General features: G+C 40.3%; 1 long non-coding RNA gene across 1 annotated transcript; it reads left to right on the top strand.

Annotated features, from left to right (window-relative positions):
* Positions 1 to 5,352: 5,352 nt before the first annotated feature.
* On the top strand, positions 5,353 to 6,397 carry LOC135697996 (uncharacterized). The gene is made up of 3 exons (XR_010517453.1): positions 5,353 to 5,440; positions 5,551 to 5,695; positions 5,882 to 6,397. It is a non-coding gene; the product is annotated as an uncharacterized LOC135697996 (long non-coding RNA).
* The last annotated feature ends 4,532 nt before the right edge of the window (positions 6,398 to 10,929 follow it).

Below are 10,929 nucleotides of genomic sequence, written 5' to 3'. Positions count from 1 at the left end.
GTTTCATGCAGCTGGAGATCCAGAGCCAAACTGCGGGTTGCTCACTATGCCGCACCTGTTCACTATGCCCCTTCTCCCCCTATACATAAATCTACTTAATTGGTTAGAAGATAGCCAGGAAATAGCGAAGGATGGACGGAACTTTCCTCTATTCAGGAAGCTCCGGTTAAAAATGCCGATTCTTAATAATTTTTGGAATAATTATTGCGTATTTACTGAACTTCGTTAATTAATATTACTGAGCTATTCAGCTATCGACTGATAGCATTTGTATATTTTACTTTTTTTTTTAAATATTATTTTAGTCGAATGCGTTTCAAAAAAGTACTGACTTGTCGTAACGCTACAGCAATCGTTTCAGTAATATTTGACAGCTCGCAAAAGTCCCTAAACTACCGAATACTCAACATCTGATGTCATTACCGAAATGTCCGCCGAGTGCTCAGCTGTTCTAATCTCGTCAAAAAAATATACCGAGTTCGGTGAAAAAAAGAAGTGAGTGTGCATATTCATCATCATCAGTTTTGGTCCACTAGAACTATTTTAAATAAGTTTAATTACATTAGCAACAAAGTCTCTCGGTTGTACTTTGCATGGGAGTGAGCTGTGAGTTTGTTAGTTTTGTGTCAGTTATTTTGCATTAAATCTTGATTTTAAAAGATATAAGTAAATGTGTTTGAACAAAATTTCATTGTGCTCAGAAATCGAAGCCCTTTCAGATAAAGTACTTGTTCGCTAACTCGTTCTTTAACTGAGCTGCTTTTTAACTGGGCGTTCGTTGACTGGGCTGTAGACCAGTTAAAAAGCAGTTATTTATACGTCAACAATAAACGTCACATTTAGTTTGGCATTTCGTTGTCAAAATTGGTGAAAGGCATTCGAAAGGAATATTAAGTGTTAATATAAATAAACTTGAAATCATTTTATTTCTCACTAAAATCAGATCTTGAATGCGTTTTTAGCGAAAGCGTTAAGTCTTTCCAAAATTGCGAAGTTGAATGCTGTGAAAATAACGCTGGGCGTTTGTTTTCAATTGAGTTGGCGGTAAAGATTGTGGAAAAGAATGGAATTTGTAAATATTAGGGATGAGTTGTATAAGTTGTAAATATTAGGTAACATGTGTTGTCATATAGGTTGTAATCTTGTGCGAAGAAGCTGGTTTGTGTCTAAGCTATGTTTTAAATTTAGCTTTGTATATACATTTGTAAGGTTTTATAGCAAGCTAGCGTTTTTTATGGAACAATAAATAAGATGGCTAAAGAGGAGAATTGCTAAATACGCGAAAGAGATAGGATTCAAATGAACACATAAATAAGATGGCTAATCGACATATGTTTTCGCGCCATATCCGATCCTTTTATCTTGAAGAAAACCTGTGGTTTCTTGGGGAACAAAACTTCTGATCTCGTCCATTTCGCTAACGAATCGGCTGGAAAGCAGATGTGTGTGACGCGGTTTTTAAGTTCGTAAAGTGGACTCTTTGAAAGTAATCTACGTACTCTAAGGTGATTAGTGTTCAAAGTAGTTGCGTCACAGACATCTGCGTTTTTAGTGTTTTAGCGTACAAAAAGGTAATTTGTAAAAAACTTTTAAACATTAGCATTTTTGGTAATTTCGTGTTTTTCGCGTTGGACAGCTCGTTCAACGGGCTTTTTTTGTACGGGCTGGATTTTTGACGAGTTCGGCAGTCATCATCGCCGGAACTTTGGCTTCGTGGCGTCATCAAAGCCACATTTTTCGTCCGTGAAGGACGGATCAGACCCGTGTGCACAGTGAAGGCCCGCCTCTCGTAGGTAGTCAAACGGAGGATAGTGAAGACGCTAAATTTCTGCTTAGCGAATTGTTTCCCGACGGCCGCCAAAAGCCGTCGGTAAGGTCCCCATCCCGTTACAACCCCGGGGACCGTGACATTCGAGAGCTCGGACCGTAGGAGTACGAAACCAATCGCGTACCTCGGTTCGGATTTCAACCAAAGAGGAGAAGATTTCATTCCATCTCGGGCGGTCAAAGCGGAAACATAGTACGCGAAGCCGTGCGACGGTACGTTGGTCTCTCTCTTCCGCGGAGTGAATCTCCCGGGAAAAGCTCGACTCCGTCGATGCTCAGCTCTCTAGAAAGAAATCGGAAGCCTTCCGTCCAGCCGCCACTACCTCCCCACCTCTAATTTCGGCCATACCGCACACGGGTCACTTTTCGTCGCTGCACGCCATTTCCGCAGCTAGATCGGCGCCATTCCGAGACCGCCGCCATCATCACAGGTCATCGGAAGGTCGACAGTCGCCATCGCTAGGACCTTGGTAAGGTCTCCGGCCGCCATTATCGCTCCATCCGTCGCCATCACCGATCCATCCGTCGCCATCACCGCTTCATCCGTCGCCGTTGCATCGCATCGCATCGCATCGCATCTCATGGAACCTAAATCCTGCGCAGGTATGTCCGTATTCTTTTTTTCATGGCCATGAATTTAGTTTTTCCGTTGTTATCGGGTTTGTCCAACACAACACGAATGTAATTATCAAATACGTGAATATAGTTTGAATTGGTTTTTTTTTTTGTTGTAAAGTATATAGTTTCCTTCATACGGTTGCGTCTCTTAGCTGGTTCATACGTCACTGTGTATTCCATTCGTAAGATCTCTCTCTATTCATACATATTTGTTTTTAACCCGATTCGTTGTGTTTATGCTGATAGAGCTTAGCATTTTGGATCCTTTCGGGGTTGCAGGTTTTTCGTGATAAAAGGAAGTGCGGATAAAAGTGTTCATTTGATCTCAGGCGTTAGCGAAAATTCGGGGTTGATTCGTTGAGGTACTTCGAGAATCGTACCGTACGGGAGTCCTCTGAGATTTAGTCTCAAAGGGTCGGGCAAGTTTAACACGACCGGTGGTCTCTCTTCGTGAGAGTGGCGCTTTAGCCACCGTGTTTAGAATTATCTCAAGAAGTTTCCCGCACGGTTACACACTGTTTCGATTAAGGGGGTAGTACACTTTGAACGTCCAAAAAGTAAGGCATTTTCGTTAATTTTTTTTAGCAATAAAACACTCAGGGAGGGCAAATATGTTATAACCCATTTATTAGTTATCCTTCGAACTACAATTTGTATTTTTTTGAACTCGATTGGCGTCTCCCCGTGGCCGGTGCACCAGGTCGCGCGGGCGTCCTCGCGCGGAAGTCGGAAAACGACGTGGGAAAATACTCCTTTCCATGTGATCCAGGAACATAAATCGAACAAAAATCCTGATTAGTAATGAAATTTCGGTTAGAAATACGTAATCCGATTTTTTTAAATTAATTTTTTCAAAAGTTGTGGCCTTGGAAAAAAAAGTCCATTTTTTCACCCTAAAAATGCTTAAAAATCGAAAATGACAAAATCCAAAATGTGGAAACGTATTTCTAAGCAGAATTTAATTCTGAACAAGAAAACCTAGCCGATATTCGAATTTGATGATAACTCGTAATAGTTATTTCCCACGCCAGTTTGAAAAACCCTGTTTCGAGATAAACGCGTTTAAAGATAAAATCTCTCTCTCAGTGCGCCGGTACATGTTTTAGGAAATCTCTTCGTAAAGCGGTAAGGAATATTCTGGCGGACTTGGAGTCTTTTCTAAATTAAAGTATACATCCCAAGGAACATTTTAAGCCAAAAAAAATGCATTTTTTTTTTGAAAAATCAAAGTGTACTCATCCCTTAAATGCACATTAAATTTTTTAACGTCTATCAAATAATTCATTGAAGTTCTCCTCAGTGTTTTTTGACGTTTGACAAGTCAGCCCAGTTAGTGAGTGAAATTCGCTAACTGGGTTGCGTTTAAAGTCCAGTTAGAGAAAAAGTACTGTAATGTATAGCAACCGATATATTTATCAAGATTAAAGCACCGAAATAATAGTTCCGTTGAAGTAAGGCAGTGTGAAAATTGTGTAAAGAAAGTAGGAAACAAACAAATGACATTTTTAAGGAAGGTTCGAAAGGGATTGAGCATTCCCTCTACCAAACTCATCTATTCATGAGGAGTGGTAATGGGTGTTTTCCTCACCAACCCCTCCGCCTGAAGGGTGATCAAAATTGCTACCAAGTGGTTCATTCTCTAAAATATCATTAAATTAATCCACAACATGTAAAGTCGACCACAACAATGACTAAATTATTAACGAAACCAACAGATAATATTTTCCGTTGAAAAAGGCCACAACCTATGGCCGAAACGTCGAGCAGATTACATCGTAGTCGTTAGAAACTGAGAAAGCCGTTAAACCAAACAATTTCCAGTCGTATCCATTACTAAGTTGTTGCTTATAATTAATGTGCTAATATTCTGAGATTTATCAAGTTTGCTGAACCAGTTCTATGCCCGCGAAGAAATGTTATTTCTCCTTACCAAAATCTCCATATAAACTTTCAACCAAAAGCGCCAGCTCGTGTTCCATCCGAATGTGCTGAAGTTTTCTAAGATTGGTTTTCTTAATGGCCTAAATCTGAGGGTTGGCCAGATGAAAAAATATATATATAAAAAATCTCTAATATTAATGTGGGCTAGGCTGGTTCATGAGTTTTGATTTTTCAAAGTACGTGATATCCTGGAAAATCCGAAAACTTCAACTAAAATTTTCCAGGAAAAATACCCCCCCCCTTTTTTGTTGAAATTTGTTTTCAACCATATTACCATAAAATTTCCTATGAATTACATAAAATTCTGAGACCCTTCAGCCCACTTTGTTCGATATTTAAAAAAAAACCTGTTCCAATATTTTAGTGTTTAAACATGACTCGTGCTCCTATTATAATCCATAAGTAATGTATATTTGATTACTTCGAACTTCCATTCGATGTACAACAACGTTGTATATTTGTGCTATTAGGACTGTGTTCAACATATAGCAATTTACAATTTTCTTCCATAATTCGAAGTCTCCAGCCCAAAGTTCCATCCGTAGTGAAAAATTCCGTTGCACTCTTCTCTCTCCCAATCGATCGTCTTCGAAAATGCACTTCGGGCTGACGCTCACGAGCTCTGCACTTTTCAATTCGCGCACGACCGATTAGCTATGGTGTGGTGGTCGGCAAGAAGCGAATCGTCGTAGTTCAAGGCCACTCATGGACAAGCCTACCCGCCGTCTTCAGGTTTTATATTATTGTGCGCCTTTCGAATCACCGAATGCTTCTTCTGCGCGTGGTTTAATGTCAGCAGGTTGGCGCGCTTAGGTAGGATGGCAGCAAAAGTGCAACTCACTCAGTGTAAACAAAGCCACGGTGACTGGCGCTAGGGCAAAATTTGTGCTGGTTAGTTGTTGGGCTGCTACCTGTCGATTTCTGTGTTCGAGTTGAGCTGGGTCTGCAACGAACACCTCGGAGTGTGCAGTTTGTTTACTCTCTGTGGCTCGATCGGGGCTAGAGGTTCGGTGTCAGTCGCACAGTTCTGAAGAGCATAATGCTCTCGTTCAAGGTGTGGCTCTATGCAACGTGCAATCAATACCTGGAAGTGATTTGTTTGAACAATTAATGTGCTCATGTTTTTTTTTAATTTACCCGTTTCTCATCATGTCGCGTGTACAGATAATGGCACTAATGGCATCGACAGCAATTAGTGGTGCGGTCGCAGCAACTCATTTGATTCACGCCCAAGGACTGACCGGAAATGGATCAATTGTGATGTCAAATAGCAATTTTGAAGCGATGGATTTTATGGTGAAAAAGTTTTGTAAGTTTCTATGCCTTTTGAAGTGAGAATACTTTTTAATGATATTAGTTCGGCTGGCCATCCCAAGAAGATGATGAAGCACTGTGAAAAACATATTTCAGTATGGCCCGTGTAACCTTGGATAGATTTTATGCAATCCGAAGTGGAATTCCCCATTTATATTTTTCTAATCCGTTTTCGTTTTAGTTCGCGATCGTGATCACGTTCTTCTACCTCGTTCAGCTGGTGCGGTTTCTAACGATTCCGTTGCGTACGCGGTTGGAAGAAACGGAGGAAGTGCGGCGTGTTAAGCGGCTTTCTGCTATGGTGGTTAGAGCGATCATGGCCGCTGGGTAGTGCGTCATGTGGCTCTCAGTGAAGTTTTGCTGCTTTCATGAGTCCAAAATACAGTCGAAATATGTGTAACTAATCAACTTATCGACTGCCATAGTAAGTGCCACTAAAATTGACCCACTACTGAGCCATTACCGTATAGCTTTACTCGACTGTTCGAAATGAAAAAAAAAAAAACTGAAGCAGAAACCTACGGCCGAGCAACCACGGCAACTATTTAGCCTTGATGTGTGCATTACAGCCATAGGCTGTCGCAAGCTGTGATGAAACGATTTGTGTACCCGTAAGCGCGTAAATATAATATCGAAAATTTGATACTGGTCGATTTACATATGATGCTTCGTTAAGGCTATCATTATTTGTAACAACACAGTCTGAAGCAAGAAATTATAATAAATAGTTAGACCAATTGTAAATTTTGACTAAAAATCAATTAAATTTTAAGTTTTAGCCTTCAGCTATGGTGACATACGACAGAAATAATCAGCATTTGTGTACATACACATAACCTCACAGTTTATTGAATTACTTAGCCCCCACGTACATGAAGATGACGATTGTAGCAATGATGATGCAACGATGCATGTGGTTATTGGTTGAGTCCAATTGTAAAATATTTATCACGTCTGGGCCCTAGGCAGCAAAGTGGCATTTTGTGATTTATATAGTGTGTGTTTTGTTGACCGAGCAATATAGTTGGATGAATACACTGGTAGCTTGTTGATGTGCTTATGTTGCAATAAACAACTAATTGTGTGTACGCATGCAAAGACGCGACAAAACTGGAATAAAACCAATTTGTGATATGATGTATTTTTTATATAAAGATTTCGTGTAGTTTTTTATCGATAGAAGAATAGAGAAACGCTGGGGATTTACATGGAACTTGTTATGCTTTTAAGCACAGCTTATAAAGACTCCTTATTCCTGATAACTTGATGTTTTCTTAAGGTGTTTCCTCCTAAAGTCAGTTTTATCATCACACTTCGCTATTTCAAGAGAAAAAATCTCACAAATTACAAGGTTTATAAATATGTAATTTTAAGGTATAGATTGCTTCTCCGCAGCAAAGAACAGTTAGTAGTTTTAAATACGCTGCCCATAGAAGCATAACAGGGACAGCTATGCTTTTATGGGCAGTAGGTGCAATATTACGCTACCGTATCATTGTGACCGTCGAAGACAGGGTTTTCTAGGCTCTTAACAGACCGTGAAAATGACGCCCTTTCCTAATAGAATAAATCATGAATCGGGTAAAGAGAATATAAAGTTGTTTTTTTTTAAATAAATAATCACTTTAAGTAGATTCCTGACGATCTCCGGGAGTCCGTGTTGAGGCTAGGCGAACAACACGAACTCCCAAAGAACGTCAAAAATCTACTTGGCCTACTACCTCTCAACCTTGGCTGCGCTGATCGCTTTCCTGAAGGACGCCCACCTGCACAACTAAATTTAGCTCTATCGACGTTGGCCGCGCTGATCGTATTCTCTTCACCTTTATATTTTTTTTTTCTACCGTCGGAGTATCTCTTCCGGACGGGGGCACAACGCCGGGACCGTTTGTAGGGATTGTATTTGTTGCTCAATATTTCTTCACGTTTGGAATTATAAATTTAAGCTTAGGCCAATGTAATTTTTTTTTTCTCCAAAATCCTGATGTTGCAAAAATGGTTTATTGAGTGCAATTTTTTTTATAAACTTTTTGAATTTTTTCTGCTTTTAGATAACTTTAAAAATTCTCTTCTTGAAATTATTCTGTTGCCAGGGTTTGCCAGGCTTTTTAATGGTTATAACTCTCACCCGCCTCCAATCATCCATGACAGCATTGAGCTCCATGAACAGACCAAACAAACTCAACATGCGCCTCTTAACGACGTCTGGAAGGTTCTTCAACAAGTTGAACTTGATCCTATTGAGCCACACGAAACGAGCGCGATTGAGAGCTCTACCATTGAAAAAGGCTTGCTGAGCTTGTCTACCGAATTCGTCGCGAGGAATCATCCGTGCCGGCACACTTTTCGGGCAAACTTAACAATCCAACGATCCAAGTACTCCTCGCTCTCGTTGTTTAAAGACCGGTTACGCGTTCCAAAGCGTTTTCATCGACGTTTCGCGCGATAATCCGTCCACGAATTTCCGCCAGTATACACGTTTCTTGGCTTTAATGAGGCTCTTGAGCTCGCGATCAAGAGCCGAGTACGCTTCGTAATGTACGGACGATACGGACTTTTTACGATAAACCTCAGTGCATTGCTGGTCCCACCAAGGGGAAGGAGGTTTCCTACGGATAGACGTTCCTGGAACCGGCCGAGTTTGAGCTTGAAGCGCGCTGTACAAGATCAGATTGGAGTGGAAGTTATTTTCATCCAACGGTGGATTGAACCCAATGGCAACTGCAACTTTGATCGGCAAGTGATCACTACCGTGGGGATCTTGGATCACATTCCTCGTGCAATCCAACGATAATGAATTAGAACAAAGTATGAGGTCTAATCTGCTTCCATTCAAGGATGGGCCAGCCAAACGTGTTACTTTTCCATTGCTAAGAATTGTCATATTGAAGGGGGAGCAGGAAGTACTGAACATATATCTGAAAGTTATTTTGAATTAACAACAAGTACTTCTCCTCCACGTGAATCCTCACGATCCAGTCGAATAATGTTAAAATCATAAAAAGGAAGATCTACCTAGGTATATCTTAAGAAAGTCAAGGTGCACAAAGAGCAAATGCATCACAATCATTATTGTGAACTATAAACTTAAAAGAGTCTAATTAAGAAATGATACTTCGAAAATTCCACTGTAGAACAGTGATCAGATCCCCGACCTCCTTTGAAAAATTATCCATCGATGGAAATGATTGCTGCAAGGAGTTAATTGTGTCAATTGATTCAAAAGGGTCTTCACAGTAGGAAACATTGCCAGAACAATGCTTTTGAGAAAATCAGAACTATCGAGGCACTTGAGGATACCGTCCACAATGTTATCAATTAAGAAAAACCCAGCTGAAGAAGGAGCTTCTGTTCTTTAAACTGGGCATCAGGGGGTTCGGATGTCCCCGAGAGAGGTGGAAAATCCTGGGTATAGTCAGTTCTGCGGAATCTAGGAGGAGTAGAAGTCTCCTTTTTTCCACCACTCCTTGATTTGGGTAAGCTGATTTGAGGTTCTTGATTTGTAACTTTCCGCGAACGAATGCGTTTTCGTTTCTGTGCAGAACCTTCCGGAAAACTGAAAGAAATTCCCTCCTCAGCCAAATCAGAGTCAGGATGAGGAAAAGTTTCCAGTTCGCCAGCAGTTCCGGAAAATACGAGCTCCGTCTATAACGGATCCTCAACGGCCACATCTCCGTTTGGCGGTATCAGGTCGACATCGGCATCAAAAACTGACAACGTATTTGCTGCCCCCAGCTTCAGTAACAATTGATCCAACGTCACCTCAGGCTTCCCACCGTTCTCTTTAGCCCTTTGGATTACACTCTCAGCTGACTACGGCCACGCAAGCCGCTGTTTGCATCGTTTTTAGTCGTCCTCTGCCATCCGTAATCCTATCATCCTCGTCGGGGTCTTCCTCCCCATGATAATTTGTTAGTTCCATTTCTTATGCAGCTGTTCGCACGATTTCTCCGCTTTTGTCAATGTTTTCCAGAATTATTTTTTTTTCAACATCACAGTGCCAGGACATATTTGAGCCATGGTAGATACTAAATGGTTGCATCAAAAGTTTACAGTAATGGAGTTTGAAAACTTATAGATTCATGCGCTTAATTGGAACAAGATTGTAAATAAGTTCTCCGTAACGTGGGTAGATCACCTTTTCGTGGTACGTTACGGGATGTAAGATCTACCACCGATTCCTAGTCCTAACTTCTTCAAACTAGGGGAACCGGATTTTTCAGTAATCAAAGGAACACATCTTAGTCCTTGTTACTTTTTATGCCTTGTTGATAGTGATAAGTCCTCGGGTTGCCTGGACCGAGGATGATCTTAAAACAAGGAAAAAATGAGTTAGTTAGTCTTCACCTATGTGATTCCTAATCTTCTAATCGTTGTTCCCTAGTTTGAAGTGGTTAAGACTAGGGTTCTGATGCATGGTCATTATCGGTGTCATAGCTTGTTTTTGTTGTTAAGGAATCCAATTTTGACTGACAAAGGGGCGCGCCTTTGGAGGGTGTTCCAACTCCGAAGGGTATAAATAGCGGAACCTTTCAGTTAGAATCGATTCCTTGCGATGAAGGCAAGAATGACAACTGTATCAAAACCGAATACTTCATCATTTCTCAATAGTGATGGAGTAATACGACATGCACTAAACTAAGGACACGGGATATACTACAATAGATCAAATTAATGGTCGCAGTGGTGTTATGTCCCGAACAGAGGAAAAAAAAAAGTTCTTCGACACTGATTACTTCGTTAACTTTGTAGTAACATCTCTAAACAGTTGCTCAATTAGAACAAAAAAACAAATGATTCATACTGTGTTGCACCAAAGTTTCAATAAACATAATGTTTTAGGGAACTCGCATAAACATAACACAATATTTGTTGCTCAAGTGTTTCAAGCAATATCACGTAGAATATAACTTCATACCAATTTAAGTGTAACAATTTTGCTCCTCCAAACGTTCGTCCACTGATATGAATGTTGAACCTGCCGTAATCAACAGAAAAGTGTAAAATATATTTATTTTCCGGGGTTCGTATTAGATTTCACTTTCATGCATGACAGGGAGAATTCGGACAAAACGAACATTTTCCCAAGTTCAGATCAAGACAAGACTCGTGAAATTAGTTTTTTTTTATTAGACTCAAACGAATTAACTTTACAGAGCCGAGAATTCTTGGTCACTATACAATACATCTTAAAACAATAGCCAACAAGATAATAAACACTTTATCTTC

This window comes from Ochlerotatus camptorhynchus, unplaced genomic scaffold, assembly GCF_037179485.1.
Source record: "Ochlerotatus camptorhynchus isolate MF236.1 unplaced genomic scaffold, CSIRO-AGI_Acam_v1.1 ptg000008l, whole genome shotgun sequence".
Taxonomy (NCBI): Eukaryota; Metazoa; Arthropoda; class Insecta; order Diptera; family Culicidae; genus Ochlerotatus; species Ochlerotatus camptorhynchus.
This window is presented reverse-complemented; position numbering and strand designations above follow the sequence as displayed.